Source organism: Canis aureus, chromosome 23 (assembly GCF_053574225.1).
Source record: "Canis aureus isolate CA01 chromosome 23, VMU_Caureus_v.1.0, whole genome shotgun sequence".
In the NCBI taxonomy this organism is placed as follows: Eukaryota; Metazoa; Chordata; class Mammalia; order Carnivora; family Canidae; genus Canis; species Canis aureus.
The window spans coordinates 35,485,015-35,506,025 of NC_135633.1; the positions used below are offsets into that span (position 1 = coordinate 35,485,015).

Genomic DNA, 21,011 nt, shown 5'->3' on the forward strand with positions numbered 1-21,011 from the left:
GCTGAAAGCGGCGCTAAACCGCTGAGCCACCCGGGCTGCCCTGGCATCCCAAATTTGTTTGCCCACCAGTTCTCCATCTCTTTCACCTTGGAGGCTGTATGTAGCATTTTGAGGAAAGGACTTGAAAAAAACTAAGGTTACTGTTACGCTTTTAAAGTTATATATTTGCATTGGAAAAGACCTTGCCTAGATAATATTTTAACATCAGATTTTTTAAAACAATATAATCAGCAATTTAAAAAATTCCCCCAGCGGTTCATCCAAAAAAGAAAAAGCAATGGGAAGCCTCACAGAACTAAGTAGCTGTCCAGACAGAACAAATGGGTTCCTTCAGTGTGAAGCGGTGTGCAGACCACAAGCCATTCTATCGGGGGAGGAAGGGAAAAAAACCCATCTCTGCCAGAGTCCATTCCTTCTATGGTAGGATGTTTACCCTCCCCCCCAATCCCTCCAACATGCTGACTGGGTAAAAAACACCAGACTTAAAAGCAAAGAGAACGACATTGCATAACAAGCACAACAACAAGCCGAGGAGGCAGGTTTCCCTCCCTGATATTTACCAAAACACAGTGTGCCTGCAAAGAGGGAGGCAAAGGGGGCATGCTTGTCTGTCCCCACCCTGGAGGCTTCTGGAGGCTTCGTGCTCAGCTATCCAGTCTGTGAGTTAACAAATGTTTCCTGGGAGTGAGGCACTGTGCTCACATACAGAGAGAAACAAGATATAGTCCTGCTCCTAAGTCCCGCCTCACAGGCCAACAGGGAAGAAAGCAGGTAAACAAACTGCAATGCAGCACTCAAAGTGCAAGCAGGCAATTCTAGAATAAGAGGTGAGTGCAAAATGCCAGCGAGGCACAAAGGCAGGCACTCTTTAACTGTGCCTGGGCTTAAGGTCAGAAGAGAGGCGTGTTAAAATAAGAAGATTCCTCTTAGTTCTCAGGAGATTGGAAAGGAGCTTTCCTGGCAAATAAATCTGTCTACCTATCTATAAGGAATCCGGTAGGACAGAGCAAAACTAGAGGAGGGGAGAAGCAGCTGATCTGATCTTCCTGGGAAAGTAGCATGAAGAACAGATGCATCTAATTTCACTTACTCCTGAAACCCTACAAAAATTCAGTAGAGACTTTTTGGTCTTTTTTTTCTTCTTCTTCTTCTTCTTTTTGGTCTTAATAACAAAACCATTCAAGTTCAGGGAAAGAGAAGATAATGGTGTCAAATTTTGGAAGCTTGGGAAACAGATGAACAAGTAGTAAGTGAGGGCAGACTCCAGAAATCTGAATCCTAAACCAGATGCAGGAAGAGCTGAGTGTGCAGCTGATGGAAACCACAGAGCCCTGACCAGGCCCAGGATGGCAGTACCGTGTACTCCTAGAGCGGCGGGACAAGATGGGGAAATGAAGAAACCGGGGAAAGCAGCCTGAAAAGAAGTTAAACCCTGAGATCCTTCTCTGCACTGACAGAATTCTGGAGGCTCAGAGGCTAGAGAGCATACAACAGAAATGTCCAGTATGTGTTTTAAAATAATCTGGCGAAAGGGGGTGGGGAGGACACAGATGAAATAAAAATGTCCGTGAAGGAATCGCTGGAGAGCCTGGGGGCTCAGGAATCAGGATTCATTGCACCATCCTCTCTACTTTGTAGTCTTTGGAATTTTCCATAATAAAAAGTAAGAGTGGCTCTGGTCCAGGAGTACCCAGGATGGTTAAAAGGGAACATAAAACAAACAAGGGCACTCTGTCTGCTGAAGGTGAAGTACAAGTTTCCCATTCCCTCTCCTCTAGAGAGTTCCCTCTTCCCTCTCCCAGCAAAGAGATGGGGAAGGCTCCTCCAGAGTAAACACAACCAAGAAAAACCTGAAGATGCTGCCTCAGGGGTTCCCAACAAACAACCCACCCCCATCACACCACAGTTACTGATCTCTGTCCCATACTCAGTTTCCTGACAGCTTCCTAAACATACAACTCACATACTCAATTCACCCTTTTCAAGTGTACAATTCAGTGGTTTTTAGTATATCCACAAAGCTGTACAACCATCATCATGATCAATTTTAGAGCATCTTCATCACCCCAAATAAAGTCTTATACCAATTAGAAGTCATGCCATCCATATTCACCCCACTCTCCAGCCCCAGGCAACCACTTATCTATTTTCTGTCTTTATAGATTCACCTATTCTGGAAATTTCATATAAATGAAATCATGCATTCTGTAGTCGTTTTTGAGTGGCTTCCTTCATACCATGTTAAGGTCTTAACAGTTGCTTTTGTTTTTGTTTTTATCGCCCCCACCCTTTAATTAGACCACAGAGCCAAGGATCACATTCAAAGTGACATCTCAGGAAAGCCTCTAATGAAGATACAGACCACAGCAAACACAAAAAAAAAGCAGCTTGAAAGAAATGGATACTATGTGAGGAACAGAGCAGGGTAGGAGGGAAAGACCATTAATATTCTTACAAAAATGAAATAAAGGGGGATCCCTGGGTGGCTCAGCGGTTTAGCGCCTGCCTTTGGCCCAGGGCGTGGTCCTGGAGTCCCTGGATCAAGTCCCACGTCGGGCCTCCTGCGTAGAGCCTGCTTCTCCCTCTGTCTATGTCTCTGCCTCTCTCTCTCTCTCTGCCTGTCTCTCATGAATGAATAAATAAAATCTTTAAAAAAAAATGAAATAAAATTATAGCTGTGAATGGCTGTGAATGAAAACAGGATGCTATAGAAAAGAATCATCAAGAAGACAAAAAAAAGAGCTCTTGGAAACTGACAACTTAGTAGCAGAAATTAAAAAAAAAAAACAACCTCAATAAAAGGATTGGAAGATGAAGTTGAGAAAATTTTCTGAAGAATAGAAGCACAAGACAAAGATATGGAAAACAGGAGACATTAAGAATATTCTAGAGAACCAATACAGAAAGTCCAATAACTGAGTGAAAGAAATTCCAAAGGGGGCATCCAGGTGGTTCAGTTGGTTGAGTGGTGACTCTTGGTTTTGGCTCAGGTCACAATCTCATGGGTCAGGGCTGGGCTCTATGCCCAGCAGGGAGTCTGCTTGATGGTTCTCTCCCTTTGCCCCTTCTCCCACTCACTCTCTAAAAATAAAATCTTTATTTATTTTTTAAATAATTTTTAAAAAGATTTTATTTATTTATTTATTCATGAGAGACAGAGAGACAGAGAGAGAGAGAGAGAGAGAGGCAAAGACATAGGCAGAGGAAAGGTAGGCTCCCGGCAGGAAGCCTGGTGTGGGACTTAATCCCGGGACTCCAGGATAATGCCATGAGCCAAAGGCAGAGGCTCAATTGCTGAGCCACCCAGGCGTCCCTAAAAATAAAATCTTTAAAAAAAGAAAAGAAATTTCCAAAAAAAAAGGAAGAGGAAATTTCCAAGAAAGAACAGAAAAAAAAAAGAAAAATCATAATTAGATAAAACTTCGAAGAACTAAGGGATACATGTTGCCAGATCCAAAGGGTCCTGCCCACAAACACAGTGTGAAATTTCAGAAAACCGCAAAGATTATATAAGCTATCAGAAAGAAAAATCAAACGAACAGGCTATATACAAAGAATCAGAAATTAAAACGTTTCCAACTTTTCAACACCTTCAATAAAAACAAGACAGTGAAGTAAAACTTTCAAAATTCTGGAGGAAAATGAATTCCGACCAAACTACATGTCAAAAGTGAGAATAGGACAAAAATATTTTCAGATCTACAAGAGCTCAAAAATTCACATTCCATTCACCTAAGAAGTTCCTGGAGGATATCCTTCACCAAGCGGTATACAAGAAACAGGAGTAGAGACAATCCGTGGAATGTCCCAAAATGACTATCATATGAAGAAACCAACCAGACTGGACAAGTAGAGCTCAAGGGACAGGCATATTGAAGATGGTCATCACCAAAAACCCTACTGCCATTATATCCTCTTTGGTGTTGTTGGTCTAAATATTTTTAATATAGGATTATAAAATTTTCAGACATACTGAAAAGTAAGCCCGTGATGCTCATCACCAATTCAATATATGAACATTTTGGCCTGTTAACTTAATCTACACCCTTTCCTCTATTTTTACTTTGTTTCAATGTTTTATAAAAATTCCATATTATATCATTTCATTTCAGTGTACTTCAGAACCCATCTCTATATTATCCATTCTCTACATCACAATATTATTATCATGCCTAGGAAAACTAACGTTAACCACTTGATATCAGTCAATAAGACAATTTCCCCACATTTAAAAACGCTTTTTTATGATTAGACTGTTATGGGCTGAATTGTGTCTCCCCTGACCCCCAAATGGAAGCCCTAAGCCCCCATACCTCACAATATGGCTATAATTGGAGATAGGGCCTTTAAAGAAGTAACTAAGTTAAAAATGAGTCCTTCAGGGTGGTCTTTTATCCTACATGACTGATACCCTTACAAAAAGAAAACAGATTAAGATATACAGAGAGACACTGGGAAACATGTGTACAGAGGGACAACCATGTGAAGAGGGAGTAGGGAGTGACCATCTCTAAGCCAAAGAGAGAGGCCTCAGGAAAAATCTACCTGCCAGCACCTTGATCGGACTTCCAGCCTCCAATACAGTGAGAAAATTAATTTATGGGACACCTGTGCAGTTTACTTGGTTAAGCATCTGACTCTTGATTTCAGTTCAGGTCATAATCTCAATGTCATGAGATTAAGCCTTGTGTCAGGCTTTGTGCTGAGCATGGAACCTGCTTAAGATTCTCTCTCTTCGGGATCCCTGGGTGGCGCAGCGGTTTGGCGCCTGCCTTTGGCCCAGGGCGCGATCCTGGAGACCCGGGATCGAATCCCACATCGGGCTCCTGGTGCTTGGAGCCTGCTTCTCCCTCTGCCTGTGTCTCTGCCTCTCTCTCTCTCTCTCTCTCCGTGTGACTATCATGAATAAATAAATTTAAAAAGAAAAAAAAAAAGATTCTCTCTCTTCCTCTCCTTCTGCTTTCTCCCCAGCTCGTGCTCTCTCTCTCTCTCTCTCTAATCTTTCGCTCTCTAAAAAAGTAAATTAATTATTTTTTTTAATTTAAAATAAATTTCTGTTCTTTAAGGCTACCCAATATATGGTATTTTGTTATGGTAGCCAGAGCAAACTAATACATAGAGTATCTGAACCCAAAAAAGATTCATATATTACATTGATTGTAAATTTTGAAGCTACGTTATTTTTTTCATGCCACTGACTTGTTGCAAAAGCTAAATCAGCTGTCCAATAATCCGCATTTATCTGTTTGCTTATCAGAGTGTAATTTAATTTCTTCTACCTTTCTAATAAATCAAAGTTAGCTTTAGGGTCTCAATTAGATTTAGGGATCAATTTTTAGGTAAGAACATTCCATAGACAGTAACTGCATACTCTTTCTCTCTCTCTCTCTCTCTTTTTTTTTTTTTTTTTTTTTTTTTTTTTTGCATACTCTCTTTTTAACCTGTTAAAGAATGACAGGTAAACTTGGTCCAGACTTTTTTCTGACTCTGCCTGCTTGACCTTGTGCTAATGAAGCACCTGTTTATCCCCTCCATGCTGTCTATGTGGGTTAGCTGATGGTATTCACTTCATCCCACAGAGGAGTTTTGCTCTGAACTACTCCCTGACAGCTGGAGAAATGAGAGGTACAAAAGACAGAATAGTCCATTCTCTGTGACCATACTCTACCAGATGTCCAGTGCCTGACCCACTTTATACCCCCATCAGATGCCCTCATATGGTGGGCTTTAAACTTCCTAGGACCCACTTACAACTTTGCCCACTGACTTCCCCATTAGTACCCTCTTGTAATCTCTAGGAAAGCTAAAGCGAGACTATGAACCCAAATCAGCTTATTTTTAAACCTAATAGTGGCACTACTGCCCTTTTCTTATCTTTTTAATTTAAATTCAATTAGCCAACATATAGTACATCAATCATTTCAGATGTAGTGTTGGATAATTTATCAGTTGCATATAATACCCAGTGCTCATCACATCACATGCCCTCCTTAATGCCCATCATCCAATTACCCCATCCCCCCCCACCTCCCCTCCAGCCAGCCTGTTTGTCTCCTAGAGTTAAAGAGAGTCTCCCATGGTTTTTCTCCTTCTCTGATGCTTGCTAGATTTGTACTTGCTCCTTGTTTTAAAAAACTAACCAATATACAGTTTAGTAATACAAACATGTATGGTTAAACCATATAAAAGGTAAGAGAATGATCAACACAAAAGTCAGGATAATCATTGACTCTGGTGAGGAGAGAAGGGGACATGACTTGGGGGCAGAAGATACAAAAGCAGCTTCTAAGGCACCAATAACATTCAATTTTATAAGCTGAATGGTAGGTGCACAGTTTTCATTTTATTGTTCTTCAAGCTGTAAATCCATATTTAGAACACTTTTTGGTATAGATGATACATTCCATATTATTTTTTTGTGAGTAATCCACTGTGGCTAGAAGACAGGGTTTGAAGAATAATGTAAAAGGAGAAAAGACTGGAAATGGAGTTTACTCTGAAGGCAAATGGCAGCCTCAGTCATGCTCCCTTGGGAGTCAAGGAACATTTATACCCAAGATTAACTCAAATGGCCTTCTTACAATCTATCCATCAAGAATGACAGAAAAAAATCCTCTTTTTTCTTCCCCTACTAAGTCACCTAGAGATGACATATCTAACGTTGTAAGTGTCTTACTGGGAAACATAATAATATGGTTTTGATGTATTTTTCTGGTGAGAGAAGACTCAGCTTCCCCTAGGGAACACACTTGCCTCAAATTCTTAAATGACACAAAGCTGGGAGGGATGTAGAACAAATGTTTTAGATGACAGAACTGGGATATATCTTGGTGAGCTGGAGTGACAGGTCAAATCTAGCGCACTTGATAACAACATCTACCACTTACTGAGAACATACGATATGCCACAAGCTTTACATAATTTATTCTGCGGAAGTAAGTTGCCCGAGATCACAAAGCAAGTCAATTGCCCAAGATCACAAAGCAAGTCAATAGTGGAGTCATCATTTGAAACCAGATTTTCAGATTCAAATTCTAATCTCAAGTGAGATGTCAACTACCAGAAATTAACTCTTAAAAAACTGAATCCTCTTCATTTTGGTCTGTTACCCTCAGAGAAATGCCAATCAGCCCCCACCCCTTTGGGCATCAGCACCTCAGGAAAATGATTAGATCAGACTTATTTCATTTATTGAGGTACCATTTGGGGACCCTCTGACAGCTGCCAAAAACCCTCTATCTACCCTAAAGAGTAAGTCTGTCATCCAGAGCAAGTGGTAAGAGGATTCTCTCTGTGACCCCATTCCCAGTCCAGCTGTGTTTGCTTCCCATCTGCATATTAAGAATTTGTAAAACTCAAGATATGCAGTTGTAGACAGTGGGCCCTTATCACAAAAGATTGCTGAGCAAGACCCCTTAGCCAGCCTGTTCTCCACCTTCAATTTTCTTTCGTCCTCGGGGCCACTGTGATTTGATGGGTGTGTGTAGCCAAGAGAACAGCACCACCACCTACAATGCACGGTCATATCCAATGAGCAATCCCGAAAGACAGCCAGAGAATTTTAATGAAAACCAGAAAAGTCTTGGCCACTAAGTCCAACTGCAGTCCAGGCCCAACAGCCCCTCCCCCTGCAGCCTAGAATCCCTGAGCCAGTTTCACCCCAAGAGGAGGGAGGAAAATCCATACTGCATTCAGCAACATCTTCCATGGCAGCCACTTTCCAGGGTCATTTAGGTGAGAGGCAAGGTACATGCTGATTGCAGGAGGACCCAGGGACCCTGAGAAGCACAGGGTGCAGCAGCAACAGATCTGAGCCAACAGATTATGAAACAGTCTATTTAAAAAAAAAAAGTCTTTCCTTCTGCCAAAGCTATCTGAACACAGCTGCATACAAGGCTAGTGAGGAATCTTAACAAGCTTAAAGGGACCGTATTTCAGATTCTCAAAAACCAAAGGTGGAAGAGATGAGTATTTTAAGCACTTACTATGTGTCAGGCACTCTGATCTCATTTAACCTTCACTATGAGGTGGAAATTATAAACTGCATGTAACAGATAAAAACCCTGACTCAGAGAGGTTAGATAAGTTGTCCCAGGGACATAGCTGGCATATAGAGAACCAAGGCCCAAAGTTCAATGTGGGTGAGGCTCATCAGGAATAAACTCAAAATTCCAACCTGACCTGCCTAATAAAGAGAATCATCATTCACTAAAGAGCAGCAGTGCCTGGGACTCAACTAAGATTTCTGCATGTACTGGATCATCTAATCTCCACTGCAACCAGGTAAAATAGGGAGTCCTTATTAATTATCCCCCTTTTAGACAAGGAAGCTAAGGCGAGATGTTAAATAACTCAGCCAAGGTCATGACATTGCCAGGATTTGACCCAGGACTACCAGATTCTAGAGCCCTATGTTAGAATACTCACTCTTAACAGCCTGCAGGAGAACCACCTATGTCATTGTACCAACCAAAGAAAGGAGTTGCATGAAGACTTCAGCCCCCCCTTCCCAGCAGGCTATCCACATTCCAGTGTTACCTTTCAATTCGTCCAAGCACTCTTCACTGGGGGCACAGAATCACTGGCTCTGGGAAGGCTGACGGTGACATCGGCACCTTCCTATGGACTGGGGGCTCTGCTGACACTGCATGTATGGAGGAGAAAGCTCCCAGCAATGATCCCGAGATGCCTGTGAGTGCAGAACAGCTCCTTTTTGCAGGCTCTGCTGCACGGGCCCACCCACCTCACGGCAACTCCTCCCCTCCCCAACAGCTCACAGGCCTATTTTGTATTCTTAACAGTAGACCATGTGCCTCCTCCTAGAGGAACTGTGATTTCCCAAAGGAGACGACTGTCTAGACAGAGCATCCCAATACCTCTTGACAAGAAATGGGCCATACAATGTCAGGTTTGATCATTTAGGGTTTTGGGGTCTGTGTTCAGCACCCGAGTGAAGGCCCCAGGCCCCACACCTCTGGATTATCAGACTGAGCATCACACAGTACAACAGCTCATATTAGGGTTAGAACTGTCTTCCCAGCCAGGCAAGCGTTACCAGCAAGAAGTTGCAAGCATGTTACATCCAGGTTTGCGGGTCATGCACTCCCAAGCTCACCACAGAAAGCATTCCATTAATCAGATTCAAACTTGACAGAACTCTTCTTTACATGTTCAGAATAACCAGGCTTTGAGGTAGACTGAACACCTAGTATGCGCCAGGTGCTGTGGCAGGTACATTCAAAGCCAGTATCATAATTTTCACAATATCCAAAGAAAATATTCACAACATTTTATGAGGCAGATAGGACTGCCTTTTTTTTTTTTTTCTGGATAGGATTGCTTTTATACAGATAAGGCAACTGAAGCCCAGGGAGGTAAAATACTTTTTTTCACACAGGAAATGGCAACTTCAGAATCAAATTAATCTTTAATATGACTCCAACACCCTTACATCCAGTCAATCATGAGCTATTTATTTATTCTGCAGATATTTATGGAGCACCTTCTATGGGCAGCTACTATGCCACTTATAGAAAATACAGCTGCTAACACAATAGCCTGTGTCCAGTCACCAAAGAACTATGTTCTCAAAAGTGGCAGTGCAGATCTGAAAGGCAGGTACAAAATAATGAAATTACGGCCTTTGATGAATGATCAGGGCAGGTTTCTCTGAGGAAGTGGTATCAGAGCTGAGACCTGAAAGATGAGAATGAGCCAGCCATTTGCAAAGCTATGCAAAGAGTGCAAGCAGAAGTAACCAGAAGGAGCAGCCTGGGTGGCTCAGTGGTTTAGCGCCGCCTTCAGCCCAGGGCATGATCCTGGAGACCGGGAATCAAGTCCCGCGTCGGGCTCCCTGCATGGAGCCTGCTTATCCCTCTGCCTGTGTCTCTGCCTCTCTCTCTCTGTCTCTCATGAATAAATAAATAAAATCTTAACAAAAAGAAGTAACCAGAAGTGTGAGGGCTGGCTGCAGGAAAAGGTTTGTCATGTTTAGAGAATATAAAGGCCACCAGGGACCAAGGCTGAATGAATAACGGGGAAGAAAGAATGTTTGAGATGACGCAGGGCCTTGCTGACCACAGAAAAGAGGCTAGATTTTGTTGTAAGGGCAATGAAAAGTCAAGGAAAAGTCTTGATGAGAGGAGTGACATGATTTCATTTGTGCTTTGGATTTTGTTTTTGTTTTTAAGTAGGCTCCGTGCCCAATGTGTAGACCAAGGCGGGGCTTGAACTCACAACCCTGAGATCAACACCTGAGCTGAAATCAAGAGTCAGACACTTAACCCACTGAGCCACCCAGATGCCCTGAATTTGTGCTTTCAAGAGGTAGTGCTGCTTGCTGTAGACAAGGAAGGGGCAAGAGTTAGGAATCAGGGGAGAGATGATGGCGGCTCAGACTAGAGTGATGGACTGAATGTGAATAGTAAGGGAACAAACTTCTAGGTTCCTAGCTTGACCAACTCGGTTGACAGTGGTACCATGTATAATGAGAAAGACTGAAGGAAAAGCAAAATGCTCATGAGATAGCCATGGTTTTTATTCTCTTTTACACCAAGAAGAAAAAGAGTAGACCCAGTTGTGTTTTTTTCTGGGGAAGCTGTAAATTAAAGGTTTGAAGCTGCTCAACCTGGTGAAGAGCTGCTGGGAATGAAAATGGAGAAAAAACAGTAAGAATGTGATAGGTTGACCTAGAAACAGGGGTTCCACTTGCTTCATTTGGCCATCCACTACCAAGCTGGGACCCATGGGTGCAAGGGCGACAGAGGAGAAGCTCAGTTTGATGTTGGATGGAGAAGGACAGTCTCGTGATCAAAGTTGTGGGAAAAGGGTAATGAGCTGCTTCCAGGTGATGATGACTTCCCTGTCATTGGAAGTATTAAAGAATAAACCAAATGACCCCTTGGTTGGATGGTTAGAAAGAAAATTCAGTAATTGTGTGGGCAAACTCCTTTTTTTTAAAAACATTTTTATTTATTTATTCATAGAGACACAGAGAGAGAGAGGCAGAGACACAGCAGAGGGAGAAGCAGGCTCCATGCAGGGAGCCCGACGTGGGACTTGATCCAGGGTCTCCAGGATCACACCCCGGGCTGCAGGCGGCGCCAAACCGCTGCGCCACTGGGGACTGGGGCTGCCCCTGGACAAACCCTTCTAAGCCTAAAATCCTTCTAAACCCTAGGATCCCATGGCTTTAAGATATAATCTTTATTAATCTGACCATTAGGGCTGGAGTTTCCCAAACCAGGCAGAGATTCTTTGGTATGTCTTACCTTCCAGAAGGCAAATAAGAACAAGATTAGCTTATTTCAGCCATCATAAAGGGACTCCTAGTTTACTTCTACGTGTCCTACAAGATGCTGAAAGTATAGTATATACTGGTATACTTTTGTATAGTTTTGTAAAAGGTACAGGCTACGAATCAGATATTTGAGATCTGCAATTTGTTAGCTCTGTGGCCTGTGGCAAGATGCTTAAATCCTCTTGAGTCTCTGTTTCTCTCTTTGAAAAATGGGAAAATGGAAGACTCATGCCTAATTCAGGATGTTTGCTGTGAGGACCAAAGTCCAGTACCAACCCATTACAGCAATAATAATAATGATAACTAACATTTATCAAGTCACGCTATATTCTAGTACGTGCTATGTGGTCTCTGTGCATTTTTTTCACCAAACTTTACAACAACCCAAAGGCAGATACTATTGTTATCCCTGTTTAAAGAGTAAAGATCAAAATAAATAAATAAATAAATAAATAAATAAATAAAAATAAAAATAAATAAAAAATAAAGAGTAAATATTCCTAGAGGTTAAATAACTTGCCCAAGAGTCATACAGCTAGTAATTGTTCAAATTGGGAAAAAACAAGCAAACATCAAGAAAAATGAAAAGGAAAAAAAAAGCCAAAGACATATCTAGATAGATGTTTAGATATTGTTAAAAAATGTAACCTACCGTGAAACTTATCAATTCACTGACTAGACATTTAGTAAATATTTACTAAGCAGATAAATGAATGAATAACTGAATGATTAAATGATTCCTTTTTTTAAAAAAGATTTTATTTTATTTATTCATGAGAGACACATAGAGAGAGGAGAGAGAGGCAGAGGGAGAAGCAGGCCCCATGCAGGGAACCTGATGTGGGACTTGATCCCGGTTCTGCAGGATCACACCCTGGACTGAAGGCGGCGCTTAAACCATTGAGCCACCAGGGCTGCCCCTGATTAAATGATTCCAAAAAACATATATTGAGGTCTTACCAGGCACAGCATCAAGAAACTAGGGTTACACAGAACTGACATTAATTTCATTGAGAGGTTGCCATTAAAACCATAATCTTCCCATCGTAAATAAATTCAGGTACTGATCCATACCCCATGAAGAAAGGTCCTAAGAAAGGTCATTCTCAGACATGCCAAAAGAAGCCAGAATTGCTATTGTTCTTTCTTTGGGAAGTCCAATGTTAGAGGGGTGCTCAGAGTAGTAGCTGAAAACTAAGAGCACATAAATAGAAGCCAAGGGAAGAGAGAGTCTCAAAGAAAAAATGAAAAAGACTTCAATGGGAAGCAGAAATCTAAGAGAACAAAAACAAAGGCTTTTTAAAAAGGCTGACTTAGGGCAGCCCGCGTGGCTCAGCGGTTTAGTGCCACCTTCATCCCAGGGCATGATCCTGGAGATCTGGGATCAAGTCCCATGTCGGGCTCCTTGCATGGAGCCTGTTTCTGTCTCTGCCTCTCTCTCTCTCTCTCTCTCTCTCTCTCTGTGTCTCTCATAAATAAATAAATAAACAAACAAATAAAATCTTTTTTAAAAATAAAAAGGCTGACTTAATACCTAGAATTGAACTTCACTAGCATTTGGAAAAAGAAACCAAGGCTCGGACGCCTGGGTGACTCAGTGGTTGAGTGTCTGCCTTTGGCTCAGTGCATGATCTAGGGGTCCCAGGATTGAGTCCCACGCTGGGCTCCTTGCAGGGAACCTGCTTCTCCCTCTGCCTATGTCTCTCTCTCTCTCTTTCTGTATCTCTCATGAGTAAATAAAATCTTTAAAAAAAGAAAGAAAGAAAGAAAGAAAGAAAGAAAGAAAGAAAGAAAGAAAGAAAGAAACCAAGTCTCAAAGAGCATTTGGATGAACAGGTTAAAGAGAAAGAGGAGGTAGTCTTTTAAGAAGATTGGTGATTAAAAACAAAACAAAACAAAACAAAAAAGGAGATTGGTGATAAAAAGGAGAGAGAGAATAGCAGCCTGGTGAGAAGAAGCAAAAGGACTACTGCTAAGGAACCAAAAGTAAAGGAGAAACCAAAGACCGATGAAAGGAGAGTCAAAGACCGATGACACATCGAAGAGACACAAGGAAGAAAAAGAAGGACTGGGCCCAGGGAAGTCAAGAAGGGCGGGATGGAATGCACAGGAAGAGGTTTCCCTTGGGAAAGGAGAGGTCATCTTCTGCTCTGAAACGGGAATGAAGGAGGAGAGACTATCACTCTCTCTTATCACTCTCTCTCTCTTGAAGCAGCTCTTCACCAGGTTGAGCAGCTTCAAGCCTTTAAGAGAAAGTCACTGTGAATCAACCTGGATGGATCCCCAAATCAATCAAGTCAGGGAACATCATTTTAAGCTTAAAATGATATTGACTTCCTTGGGCCACTACTAAATAAATTGGTATGGAAAAGACAACCATCATTTGGATAGAAGTTCTACACAGTTAAAAAATCAGACTTAGTCCATTATATTCCATTTCTTTGCAGGGGAGGGACAAAAGGAGAAGGAGACAGAGAATCTTAAGCAAACTCCATGCCCAGTGTGGAGCCTGACATGGGGCTTAATCTCACAACCCTGAGATCATGACCTGAGCTGAAATCAAGAGTCAAATGCTGGGATCCCTGGGTGGCGCAGCGGTTTAGCGCCTGCCTTTGGCCCAGGGCGCGATCCTGGAGACCCGGGATCGAGTCCCACGTCGGGCTCCTGGTGCATGGAGCCTGCTTCTCCCTCTGCCTGTGTCTCTGCCTCTCTCTCTCACTGTGTGCCTATCATAAAAAGTTAAAAAAAAAAAAAAAAAAGAAAATTAAAAGAGTAACTTAACCTCAAAGAAACCATATTCCTTCAAACAGGCAATATTATTTGCAATTCTTTTAGATTCATCACAGTACTAAATGCAAGACAAGGAACACTTGGGTGGCTCAGTTGGTTAAGCTCAGGCTCAGGTCATGATCTCAGGGTCCTGGGATTGAGCCCTGCATCAGGCTCCCTGTGAGAAGTCTGCTTCTCCCTCTCTCTCTGCCCTTCTCTCCACTCATGCTCTATGCCTCTCTGTTTCTTTCTCTCAAGTAAATAAATTAAATCTTTAAAAATAAATAAATAAAATAAAGGCAAGACTAGATGCACAGTAGGTATCTAATAAAGAAATGTTGACTGAGGTGCCCGTGTGGCTCAGTTAGTTGAGCAATGACCAGCTCTTAGTTTCAGCTCAGGTCATGATCTCAGGGTCGTAAGATTGAGCCCACACTGGGTTTTGCATTAGATGTAGAGTCAGCTTGGGATTCTCTCTCTCCTTTGCCCCTAACCCCTATTCCCTTTCCTGCATGCGTGTGCACACAATCTATCTCTCAAGTAAATAAAATCTTCTAAAAAAAGAAATATATATCAATATATTTGTGATAACTTTAGCACCAAATTCCAGACTTGATATAAATCTATTTCCAGGAAATGGCACCTTTATGATTGCAAAATCTGAAGAACCCACTTTAGCCACTTTTTTGCACCGAGCATCACCAATGATAAGATAAACTTCATTATGTGCTTCCCATCTTACAGCAATGCCAAGTATACAAAATCAGTTATGTAGAATTCTTGCCAAAAAACATTTGACCTGCATATAATCACAGAGAAATAACTAGACAAATTAGGTTGTGAGGTATTCTTAAGAATCTTAAAAATACCAATTTCATAAAATACAGAAAAGGAAAATCATAGATGGAAAAACTAAAAGAGAGAGATACTAAAGATACATAACAACTAAATTCAATGTGTAATCCTTGATTGGATCTTTGAAAACAGATCAACAATTATATTATTAACATTATAATTAATATTATTTGGACAACAGGGGTATAATAGATTGCAAAAGTGACTGCAATTGTTCATGCCCCTGAGTAATACAACTTTGCAGTTCTTCCCATCAACAACTTGTGATTTGCTTTGGCCAAAAGATTATTACCACAAAAGTCACGCTGTGCTACCTCCAAGTCTAGGCCTCAAAATGTGGTACATACTTCCACTCTCTTTTGGAATCTACCTATATGCCATGGAAGCAAGTGTGGGCTATCCTGCTGGAGGATGAGAGACCCTCTAGGGAAGAAACAAGCCATCCAAACTGAGGCCAACTTAGACCAGCCAGCCCCTAGTGGATCCAGTCGCTGGTCACAGACACTGAAGAAGCCCAGCCAAAAATCAGCTGAGCCTGATCCCCATTATAAGAACCAACCAGTTGACCCGCAGAATTAGGAGCATTAATAATAGGTTGTTTTAAACCACAAAGTTTTGCATAATTGGTTACACAGCAAAAAGGCAACTGATTGAAGGTGAAACTTAAATATAGACTGTATTAGACAATATTATGGAATTGATGTTAAGTTTCCAGGGCATGATAATGCTATCGTGGTTATGAAGAAGAATGTCCTTCCACTATGGAGAGAAATATGAACATACTTAGAAACCAAGTATTGTAATGTACTGTACCCCTCCAGTGCCCCCCGCACCCAAAAAAAAATGTGAATCTACATTCAGAGAAGAAAATATAGCCTATGTGGCAAAATGTTAACAACTGGTAGATCTAAGAGTTTTTAAATGTTCTTTTCACTGATCCGCTTGTTTGAAATTTTTCAAAATAAAAAGTTAGAAAGAAAAAATGCACACTTATCTCCAGGACATGGTGACCTTGAATATTTATCTGGTAACGCAGCACACTACCATGTAGTGAACAAATCCTTCTCAGTCTTTTTAGCCATCCTCTACTTCCTACTCTCTTTTTCTGCTCAAGGGTAAGTGCAGTAGATATAAGCTGTAGTAAACTAGGGATATGCCCTGGTATAGTTAAAAGAAAAAAATCAGTAATAGATAAGAAATGTTTTAAAGTAGGTATTAACAGCAAGCGATCACTAAGTGAGATGTTTCTTTCTCCCTGATATAATCAGAAAAAAATTCTGTCAGGTTGGCTGAGGCTTGAAAAGAAAAAAAGCTTTGGCAAAACACATGGGCAGGTCTTTGAATTATTTTCTGTTAGAAAACAAATATTCATGTGTTTCTCTATTTTAAGGGATTTCTCAAACGCCTACGAATAAGACGACTATCTTGCATTACATCTCTTCCCCCTGCAAAATCCCTCAAGATTCTTACCAAGAGAGTTTAAAATTGTTTCTTCACAACCTAATGAAAGCCTTCTTTAATTCGGATCTTCTTCCAAGTGATATGCAGCAATTATTAATGCTGTGTATTGACTTATACATACCAACCCAGAGGCCTAGGTTCAAAGGATATAGCTTTCTGGGATGAAATCTAAGAACCTTTGCTTTCTTATGCCATATAGAGAAACTCTTCTTACACTGAATGAATGGCAAACAAAGCCCAGAATATTCTTTATATAAAAAACAGTAATCTAGGTAGAGAGGGTTTTTTAGAATAACCTCTACAAATCTGTAAAAATGTCTCTGACTTCAAAAAAAATCCAAGCAAACCCATGTATTACCACTGTCAGGTGAGAAAAACATTCAACTTCTATAAGAAGGGAAAGAAACCATCACAAGGTGCTATACAACTAATGAGTGGGTTGTTCTCATCCATCAGAACTAAAAAATTAATGCAGCAAAGATATTTGTTTTAGACATCATTTGGTTCAAAGCCAAATCCATGCCCATTTTTTCTTACAGAATCCCTCAATTCTCTAGCCCACAAATCCCAGGATGCCTCTGACTACAGTTTGAAACTACAATTTTAAATCTAAATGCTTATGCAAAAGGAAGACAGTTAACACATGCAGAGAGAATCTTCCAGGTGCCTCCACAAACTTCCTCAGATTCAGGGAAATCAACCAGGCTCTCTCGTCTTCAAGGGAACTTTGATGTTCAAACAGAATTCTACTGGGCATATTAATTCTCAAAATTGTTCTGTGGCACTGTAAAGACAGCTGCAGAGCCATAGGATTTCCTGGCCCACATCTGTGTATTAGCATACACATCTGGTGAGAGGATGAGACATCAGCAGACCTGGCATGAGTCTCCTCAACCACTGAGTTCCTATTCAGTTGTCACAGTTACATGGCAATAAAGGGCTCTGAGCACGCGAAACACTTGAGCTTGGACTTGAATCTCAGCTGTACTACGTAATGACTGGGTGATGGCGGGCAAATTTTACTTAATCTCTTCAAGCTTAATTTCCTCAGTTGTAAAATGGGGATGGTAATCTTACCAGTTACATCGAGTTATTGTCAGAATCAAATGAGGTAATACGTATAACTATACATGTCAATAAACTTTCAAGAATGTGGGCTCTGATTATTATTCTTTATTATTATTTGGATAGTTATACTAAATCTAGTAAGGGCCTGTATAACTCTGAGATTCTCTGAATTAGCTGTGTGATCCACAGTAAGAAATTTGACACCTCTGGGCCCCTTCCTCATTATCTGTTAAATGAAAGGGTACAGCTAAGTGACCTATAAAATCCATTCCAGCTCAAAAATATTAAAAGGCTCTAGGATTGATCTTACATATTTTCATCTGTGTCTCCATGCCACTGCAAAAATAAACTGGTACAGCAAAGCAACTACCAGATAAATTGTCTTTATCCTTTAATCTCATAACGAACCCATGCATACATAGGATGTACATAAGGTATCACCCCCCACAGAAAAAAATAAGCAAGTATGGAGGAAGCCAAGACTTTGTTCCCTCCCTTTAGGCTGGGTAGTGCCTTCCAAAACACAAGTGTGGGAAGTGCAGTGAACGAATGGATTCATTTACACACCCGCTGAAGCATCCCACATACTGAGGGAGAAGTGCCTTCCTCTACTCCAAAGACACCCACTACTTGTCTCCACATTGTACTTTCCGTAGTGCCATCTTATCTGCCAGCAGCGACAACCAAACTGATGGAGGGCTTGGATTTTGTCATGTTCATTTTATATCCTCAGTTCTAAACACAGTGCCTAGAATGTGGGAAGCACCTAATAATTTACTCAATAATTAAATCCATACTTCCCTTGGACCAAAACTATTTATCTGCAAAGTAACTAGGCCATTTGAGTTGCGGGCCTAAACCTCTGGGGATCCTTTATTGTCAACAATCCAGAGTGTCAAGAACTAACTGTTTCTTGGTGGTGGTGATGGGAAGTGTTGTACAAAGAAGGATTATTTCACCCCCGACCCCGGCTCTCAGTTTCTTCTTTGATTAAGAAAAGGGAAGGATGGAGTTAGATCAGCAATGGCTCATGGGCCAAATCAACTCTATGTCGCCCACCTCCAGTGTAGAATTGAGCTTTACATTTTTAAATGGTAGTAAAAGCAAATAAAGAATATGCATCAGAGAACTTATATATGGCCCCCTAAACCCAATACATTTACTTTCTGGTCCTTTACAGAAAAAACTTACTGACCCTAGATTAGATTATCTCTAAGGTCCCTTCATACCCAGAAATTTTAGCATTCTAACTCTACTGGGTTTCCTTGAACAGTCTGATTCTGGCTCCTCACACAGAGTATTCCCAAGGAAGAGCAGGATCTCAATTGTTATTTGTTTAATTGAATAATTGGATCTGTAGCAGCAACTTTAAGAACTGAATCCCCCACCAAGAGGGTAAGTTAGGTCAATGTGTATCAAATGACCACCTAAGGGGTGTCTGGGTGGCTCAGTCAGTTAAGCATCTGCCTTAGGCTCAGATCATAAACTGGGAGTCCTGGGATTGAGCCCCGTGTTAGGCTCCCTGTTCAGCAGAGAACCTGCTTCTCTCTCTCCCTCACTCTCTCCTTTCCCCCTGCTCTCTCTCTCACACTCTCTCTCAAATAAAACAATAAAATCTTAAAAAAAAAAAAAAAAAAGGACTATGTCAAATGACTGCTTAATAAATGCCCCCAGTGTTGACTTGCCACAAGGAGAGCTTGGAGTTCTACTGGCCCTTGAATAAGTGATCCTGTGATGGTCGGGATACCTCAGATTAAGACTCATCTTGCTCCACCAAATAAAAAACACATTTAGCCACCACATGAACAAACCACTTCAAACAAGTTATAAAGCTGTCTAGATGTAGCTATCAGAAACACAGATCATCTGATCAGATAATCTTAATGGTGGCTGGACCCAAGAGAATAAATCCCATCCACAATAAGGTGTATAGAATAATTTAGCTCTCAACATTCTATTTCTCTTCTCTTTTCTGGTTCATATATAATACCAAAACAAGGAAGTCAAACATTTATGTTAAGGCAGCAAGCCAAGTAAAGTCTAGAATATATGATCCCATTAACACCAACGGAAGTTGGAGCCAAGTAAAAGAGAAAATAAGCTACCTACTTCCACTCTCAGTACACATACTTCTCCAAAATAAACAGCCAACAATTATTCTTTTAATGTTCCTTCTCTGTACACCCACAAATCACTCCTAGGCATATACCTTGTGCTAATTTCAAAGGCTGGGTTTCTGGTTTTGTAGTTCTGCGGTTGTTGTTGTTGTTGTTTTTTTTTTTTTTTAAGTAGGCTTCATGCACAGCGTGGACCCCAGGGCAGGGCCAGAACCCAAGACCCTGAGATCAAGACGCAAACTGAGATCAGGAGTCAGACACCTAACCGACTGAGCCACCAGGCACCCTTTGTGAGGGTTTTTTTAAATCTTCCTTTCACTCTTTCTCTTTCTGTATGCCTAGAAGGAGTTCTCCTGAAAGGGGCTGAGGGTGCTTTTCTGCCATCCTTCAATGGAGCACCTCTAGTATAGGTAAACCCCAATCACATATTTCATTGTCAGACTATTCCTCAGGAATTACATAGTTGATGGGAGAAATTCCACCCTCTCTACTTTCCTCTAAAGAAACTACTTAGAGCTCTTTCTTTTCTCAGATGACCAAAGAAGTCTGAGGCCCCCCACCCATACCCAAGGATGAGGTGGATTCACACATCTTATTCCCACCCACCCACCCACCCTACCCCTACCCCCCACCTCCCCACCCCCACCCAGGCACTATGCTCCAGACATACTGGCCTGAAAGTTAAAAAAAAAAAAAAATCCTGTATATCTCAATGCTCATTTCCAGGCTCTTCATAAACCAGAGGAACAAATAATAGTTTAAATTTGGAAATCTGGATTTTCTTTGTGATGACTGGGTGGCTCAGCGGTTGGGCAGCTGCCTTTGGCTCAGATCCTGATCCCAGGATCCAGGATCAAGTCTCCATTGGGCTACTGCAAAGAGCCTGCTTCTCCCTCTGTTTGTGTCTCTGCCTCTCTCTCTCTCTGTGTCTCTCATGAATAAATAAATAAATCTTTAAAAAAGAAAATTTGGATTCTCTTCCTGACTTTCCTCCCCGCCCCCCTTTTTTTTTAAGATTTTACTTTGAAGTAATCTCTACACCCAATGTGGGGCTTGCACTCACAACCTGGAGATCAAGAGTCACATGCTCTACCGACTGAGCCAGCCAGGTATCCCCTTTTCCTGACTCATTAAGTAAGCTCTTTCTGGCCAGAACATTCAAACAGACACTGACCCTCTGAAGACCGCTGCATGAACCTCAAAAAAACAAAGCAAAACAAAACAACCTCTTTACTTCCCGAAGTCTTGTTATTTTCATGTTTTTCAACCAATAAAAATGGGTTTAACATTAACTGGCATCCTTGCTCCAGAGACAGGGATCCAGCACTCGGGTTATATTGTCAGAGTTCTGGGACTGTCTAAAGAAAAGTCCTGCAATGACTGTCCTCTGTTCCCAGGCCTAAACACCCTCATCCACATTTTCATCAAATTCCATCACTGTA

General features: G+C 41.3%; 1 protein-coding gene across 2 annotated transcripts in view; it reads right to left on the reverse strand.

Annotated features, from left to right (window-relative positions):
• The window catches only part of RAB30 (RAB30, member RAS oncogene family), a 90,369-nt gene that overhangs the window by 46,200 nt on the left and 23,158 nt on the right, over positions 1-21,011 (reverse strand). The window contains exon 1 of one of the 2 annotated variants that reach the window (XM_077867234.1): positions 8,539-8,713. The exons of the other annotated variant lie outside the window; for it this stretch is intronic. The gene's annotated coding sequence lies outside the window, so the exon portion shown is untranslated. Of the gene's footprint in view, positions 1-8,538; positions 8,714-21,011 lie in introns of those variants that run through there. 2 annotated transcript variants of the gene reach the window in all.